The following is a 6667-nucleotide window of genomic DNA, read 5'->3' as shown; positions in this document are numbered from 1 at the left end:
CCAAATACCCATAAGTCCGCCTGCAGTCCATGTGGATGACATGAGCTCCTGGAGCATCTTGCTCTAGAGCAGAATTTCCAGGCTCAGATCCTTGTGGCTCTTCTCAGAATGTTCTCCAGTTTTTCAACATCCTTTGTAAAGTGTGGACACCAGAACTGGACACAGTTTGCCAGTGATGGGGTTACCCTGGCTGTACAGAGGCTGGTTACTCACCATGATGCCTAAATCCTTTCAGGGTCACGGCTCTCCAGTCCTGCGGCTGTGAAACTACAGTCTTTGTTCCTAGATTTAGGACCTTGCATTTGGCTGCATTAAGGAGATTGGTTTGACTAGTAATATTGAAGTGCTTGCTCTGAAACTGTAAACCCAGTTGGAGAGAAGCATTACCAAGTGTGAAATACTAGTTTACTAGAATAGGTGTCATCGCCTATCTGACAAAAGAAGGCCTACAGACACCAGACAAGGCAACAAAAATGTTTAGGGAGCTGGAGCACATGATTTATGAGGAGAGGCTGAGGGAACTGAGATTATTTAGTCTGCAGAAGAAAAGAATGAGGGGGGATTTGATAGCTGCCTTCAACTACCTGAAAGGGGGTTCCAAAGAGGATTGATCTAGATTGTTCTCAGTGGTACCAGATGACAGAACAAGGAGTAATGATCTCAAGTTACAGTGGGAGAAGTTTAGATTGGATATTAGGAAAAACTTTTTCACTAGGAGGGTTGTGAAGCACTGGACTGGGTTACCTAAGGAGTTGGTGGAATCTCCTTCCATAGAGGTTTTTAAGGTCAGGCTTGACAAAGCCCTGGCTGGGATGATTTAGTTGGGGATTGGTTCTGCTTTGAGCGGGGGGTTGCACTAGATGACCTCCTGAGGTCCCTTCCAACCCTGATATTCTGATTCTATGATTAAGCCATAGTGGAACATCAGTGAACAAGACTTCAATTTGCTTCTTCCACACCCATGAAGAGGAGATGAGCACAAGCCCTCCTCCCATCAGCTTGACCTCTGGGGGAGGAGAGGGAGGGAATAAAAATGCTTGTCAAGAAGAAATTGTTATCTCCATGCTGCTGGAACTCTGAGGGGGCAAAGATTTCTAAGCATAAGCAAGAGTTCCCCAGTGCTTGGCCTGGGTTAGCCCTGAAGGACATAAAGACCTTGCTTATTATAGAAGCTTCTATTAGCTTTTGAAACCTCAGATTATGTGCATATGTTTACCTGACTGAACACTGTAAATAACTCACTACTTTCCCTTAGTTAATAAATCTTTAGGTAACTTATTATAGGAGTGGTGACAAGCATTGTCTGGTTTCGGATGTGAGGTGCAATTAACCTGGGATAAGTGACTGATCCTCTGGGACAAGGAGTAACCTGAATATTATTATGATTTTTGGTGTAATGGACCATCTAACACAAAGTCAGGCTTGCCTGTCCAGCAAGATAGACCGGAATGCTCAACGGGACTGTCTATGACTCCATGTTAAGGCTGTTGTAGTGCCTTAGTGTTAACACTTGGTACTTGATTAATGAAATCTAAGTCTAGAACTCACAACCAGTGTGGGATTTGTGCCCAGCTTCTTAACAGTGTGCCCTGGTGCTCATGCTCGTGAGCTACTCCAGCCAGTTTGACAGTGGCCAAAAGGGCTAATACAGTCTTTGGATGCATGAACACGGGACAAGTGAGTAGGATCGAAAATGTATATTACCTTTGTATTTGGCCCTGGTGTGACTGCTACTGGTTCTGGTATCCCCAATTCAGAAGGCTATTGGTGTATGGGAGAGGGTTCAGAGGAGAGCCACGAGAAAGATTAAAGGATTGGGAAAACATCTTTACAGTGAAAGACCCATGAAGCTCAATCTATTTTGTTTTAAAAAAAGAGAATGTTTGAAGAGATTCTTGATCACATTCTGTAAGGCCAGGGCTACACTACAGACTTATACTGGTATAACTACATCATTCAGGGGTAGGAAAAATCCACACCCTTGAGTGCTGTAGTCAGGGCTGGCTTTATGAACTGCAGGGCCCGATTCGAATACCCGGCGGTGGTCTGGGGCTTCGGCAGCACTTTTCGGCGATGGCGGGTCCTCTCTGGGTCTCCGCGGCACTGAAGGAGCCTCTGCCTCCGAAATGCTGCCAAAGACCCAGAGCACCCCCTCCTCCCACTGCCGAAATGCCGCTGAAGACCCGGAGTGGACCCCCCCCACTTCCCGCCGCCGAAATGCCGCCAAAGACCCGGAGCAGACCACCGCCAGGTGAGTAAAAAAATTTAAAAAATTATAAAGGTGCCTAAGGCGCGGGGCCTTCTTAGGCGTGGGCACGGGGCCCTCTTAGGAGCAGGACTCGATTCCAGGGAATCGGGGGAATCGGCCTAAAGCCAGCCCTGGCTGTAGTTATACCAACCTAACCCCCCACCCTCCACGTTATGTCAACGGGAGAGCTTTTCCTATTGACATAGCTACCGCCTCTCCTGGAGGTAGATTAAAAGAGAAGCTTTCTCAGCCGCATAGGAGCATCTTCACTTAAGCACCACAGTGGCCCAGCTGTGTCAATGCAGTGTTTTAAGTGTAGACCCGCCCTAAATATTTACATGAGGAACAAATGTGATGAGAGCTCTTCACTCTAGCAGATGATGGTACAACAAGAACCAATGACTGGATGTTGAAGCCAGACAAATTGTCTGAAACCATGTACAAATATTTAATACCCAGGGTAACTTAACTGCTGGAACAATTTGGGCTGTGATGGATTTTTTTCCATCACTGGAAATCTCTAACTGGCTGTTTTTCTACAAGAGCTGCTTAGTTCAAACAGGAATTAATTCAGGGAAGTCCTAGGGTGTGTCTTATGCAGGAGCTCAGATGAGATGATCACAGTGGGCCCTTCTGCCCTTATCATCTAGGAAGTTAAAGGCATCAGCAGGACTCATTACAAACCCTGGAGTGCCTCCCTGAGATCACTTCTTCCCACAGGTATTTTCCCAGGAAAAGCTGGAAGTGGCCCAGGGGTGTGGGATGGGGCCATCATACACCTTATTGGACCAGTACACTCCTTTATAAATTGTGACAGCTACCATTTTCGCAGACATACCAGGGACCTCTAGAGATAATAGCACAAGTCTCTATAGCTTGAACTGTAACACACTGTGATCCTCTGAATAGGCTACAGAGGGGGATGCATAACACACAGCAGCAAGTGGGTTATATAGTAACCAAAACAGCCTTTATAGATAGATAAGGCATGGAATACACCTCTACCTCGATATAATGCTGTCCTCAGGAACCAAAATATCTTACCGCGTTATAGGTGAAACCGTGTTATATCAAACTTGCTTTGATCCACAGCAGTGCGCAGCCCCACCCCCCTGGAGTGCTGCCTTACTGCATTATATCCAAATTTGTGTTATACTGGGTCGCGTTATATCAGGATAGAGGTGTACCAGAACAGGTACTCCAGACACTTACCCTCCTTGAGCACTAATTCCACTGCAAAGGTGAAATTTGAAAACTAAATGACTTTGAGTTACGTGAGGTCACTGAAATGGATGGACATAATGGACCATGGTGATCATCCAGTCTGGTCCCCTGCATCATGCAGATGACAGAACTTCACTCAGTGATTCCTGCATCAAGCCTAATGACTTGTCATTCAACTAGAACTTATAGAACTGAGACATCTCTGAACATATAAAGCTGGGAGCTGATGCTTTGAATGGAAGTTTGGGTCACTCTCCACCCTGCCCCTCAGTAGGGATTCCAACTGGGGAGAAGCCAATGCATTGCTCTTAGGATATATTTTAAATATAGGCTTTTCTATTATACTCATCACTATAACATATGACGAGCAAGTAGGGTATTTAGCTATGCTCGCTGTCCCCTTGGAGACAGCTGTTCGGCAGTGTCATTCCTTAATAATGGCCAGTGGAGCCAGGACCCCAGCCCAGACCTATGGCAAGTGGAATGGCAAAGTTTCTCTTTTGGAGGAGAAATACAAAGGCCCTCGCATTTGTGATGCTGATATCTTTCCCCATTGCACTCATGCCTACAAATCTCCATCAAGCCCTTCTGACCCAGCTGCCCGCTCCAGGCCACCCCCCGTCCATTAGCGCAACAGTGGTGGCACTTTGTTTATTTAGGAGGGAATGCAACATTTGTTAAATTCCCTCTAACCCCAGAGAGCCGGATATGAAGGAGGGTAAACTCCACCTGCACGTCCGGGTGCCGTGGCAGGGAACTGTGCATGTTCCATGTGAGGGGCAGTGAACAATGGGTCCTGAGTACGTGGCAGGTTTGCATCATTGTGAGTGGGCCCACTGGGCCGGAGCGACATTACAGAGTGTCAAGCAGTGAACGACGCGTACTTGGAGATCAGTGAGTGCATGCTCCTCCCTCAGCACCCTGCTCTCTGTCAGCAAATGCTCCATAAATACCTGGATTCCCAGCCTCACCACTTCACCACTCCCAGGTCCAGCCTCTCTCTACTTCTCTTCTCTCCACACTTGCTGAGATCCCAGCCGACCTCCAGCCATGAGGATCCTCTACCTTGTGTTTGCTGTTCTCCTGCTGGTCTCCTTGGCCACTCCAGGTGAGATGTCAACCTGTGTGGGGTGGAAATAGGGATAGTGGAGGGGGATCTGAGGATAACATTATGGACTCAGGCTCTCAGGCAGTGTTTTGTGGACAATCTGTGTTTTATGGACAATCTGTGCCAGGATGACTGTAAGCACAAATTAGGTGTTCAATTGTCTGTGCATTTTTAGATGTACAGCTGCTGATAGCCCTGAGCCTCTGACTCTCTAGCGAGTCACTATGGGATTCTGTGTACGGAGGATTCCCTAAGGACAAGCAGAGAATTCCACCCTCTCTCTAACCATCAGAATTCAGACACCTGGGTCAACTCTCACCTCTGGCTGTGATCCTAATGTTAAGCACCTGGATCCACATTAGGCACAAAGACCAAACAGGCCTGATTTCCAGAGGCCCTGATCACCCACAACTCCTTTGGGTTCCTTCTGAAAATCAGGCCACTTTTATGTGGATACCTTGATGCAGATTTAGGTGCCTGACAATGGTTCCATAGAAGTAATTCTCACCTCCCCCATAACTTGGTCCTCTCCTTCCCCAAGCCCCCATTGTCTCCTCTCTCCCCCACCCACTGCCCTTCCCCCTCTTCCATCTCGCCTTCTTCCATTGTCTCCACCCAGCCGCTCCCACCTCTCTCTACTCTCTCTCCTTCACTCTGCTGTCCCCTTCAACCTCTCCCTCCCTCTTCTTTCTTCCCTCTTCCCACACTCCTGAGCTGTCACACTGAACCCCTCCCCATTTTCATTTCCCCTTCCCTTCCCACCAACCGCCACCTCCCAAAAATCTCTCTCTTCTTTTTTCACGGTCCTTTCCCCTTCTAGCTCTTCTCCCTTTTCTCTCATTCTTCCCATCCCAACACCCCTTCCCCCCAGATCCAGTTCCTACACCCACCTCCTTCCTCTCTCTCCACCAGCCCCTTCCATCACTCCTTGCTGTCTCTGTCTCCATCTCTGAAGTCCTTCCTGCTTTTGCCTGTAGTCTACACTCACTCAACCTGGGAGCCTCACACACACCAGGCCCCTGGCCAGTGAATCTCTCCTAGTGAGATGCCATCGGAATGACAAGAACCTTCCTTTCCAAGGGGCTCCCCCAATACCCCTCCCCCAATTCCTGACTCTGGTGTCTCTCAGGACATCAGGTGGGAGGTGGTTAGAGCCCTGGTACCTATAGGATCTCACCAGGGAGGGCGTTGGGCTGGTGCTCTCAAGGGGGACACTAACCATGTAGAGGGAGAGGCCTCAGGAAGGGGGAGGCAGCCGCTGGCGAGGTGCGCAGCCCTTCCCCTCTAGGCCAAGAAATTGCCATTCAGCTTCCCAGTCAGTTTCCTCTCTTGGGATTGAGCATGAATGGGAGTGTCCAGGAATGGGTGTGATGCCACTGGGGAAGAAACTGAGCTCTTGTCCTGCGTGGACTCAAACCTGAAGCCCAGTCCCACCCATCAATGCTGCACATGAACCGCTGGGGGATGGGGGCAGGGTGTGTAGTGGTGGGCACTGACTGTGAGCACAGTTCCTTTCCCTTACCTAACCCTGGACTCTCTCTCTCTCTCTCTCTCTCTCTGCTGCAGGCCATGGGCAGAAGAAGACCTGTCCTGGTCAGTGCCGCCCCAAATGTGGCAAACATGAGCAGCCATCAAAATATACCTATGCAAACTGCAAAGCGATCTGCTGTCTCTCCACCAAAAAGGGGAAATGAGCACGGAGGGCTCCACCTGCCCTGGAAGAGGAGCAGCAGCGGCAGCGGGTTCCCGACTGTTTAGCAGAAATGTTGTTCACTCCTCTCATTAAATAAGAGCAGATCTGGCCTTGGCATGCGCTGTGTGCGTCACTCGTCTCTCAGGGGTCTCGTGGGAGCATCAGGAAAGATTCTTTAGCCCAGCCCAAGGGCCTGTTAACAGGAGTGTTGCTGATGGCCCAGGGAAAATCCCGATAATCCCTGATCTGTGTCTGAAAAATGGCTCCTGAGAAGGGAAACAGCAGTAATGGGGAGCGGATTTACCCTCAATTTGTTAAAGGGAGGTTAGTGCTAAATTCTCGGTTGATTTGCAGAACAGGGACAGGCCAGGAGGTGTCAGAATTAAATTCCCCC

The 6667-nt window shown here is 48.9% G+C and overlaps 1 long non-coding RNA gene across 1 annotated transcript; it reads left to right on the top strand.

Moving 5' to 3' along the window:
- The first annotated feature begins 4849 nt into the window (after positions 1-4849).
- On the top strand, positions 4850-6383 carry LOC120400355. Its single transcript, XR_005595767.1, has 2 exons — positions 4850-5053; positions 6147-6383. It is a non-coding gene; the product is annotated as an uncharacterized LOC120400355 (long non-coding RNA).
- The last annotated feature ends 284 nt before the right edge of the window (positions 6384-6667 follow it).

The sequence above is a fragment of the Mauremys reevesii genome, linkage group 3 (assembly GCF_016161935.1).
Source record: "Mauremys reevesii isolate NIE-2019 linkage group 3, ASM1616193v1, whole genome shotgun sequence".
In the NCBI taxonomy this organism is placed as follows: Eukaryota; Metazoa; Chordata; order Testudines; family Geoemydidae; genus Mauremys; species Mauremys reevesii.
Note: the sequence above shows the minus strand (reverse complement) of the source record. Positions and strands in the feature narration are given on the sequence as shown.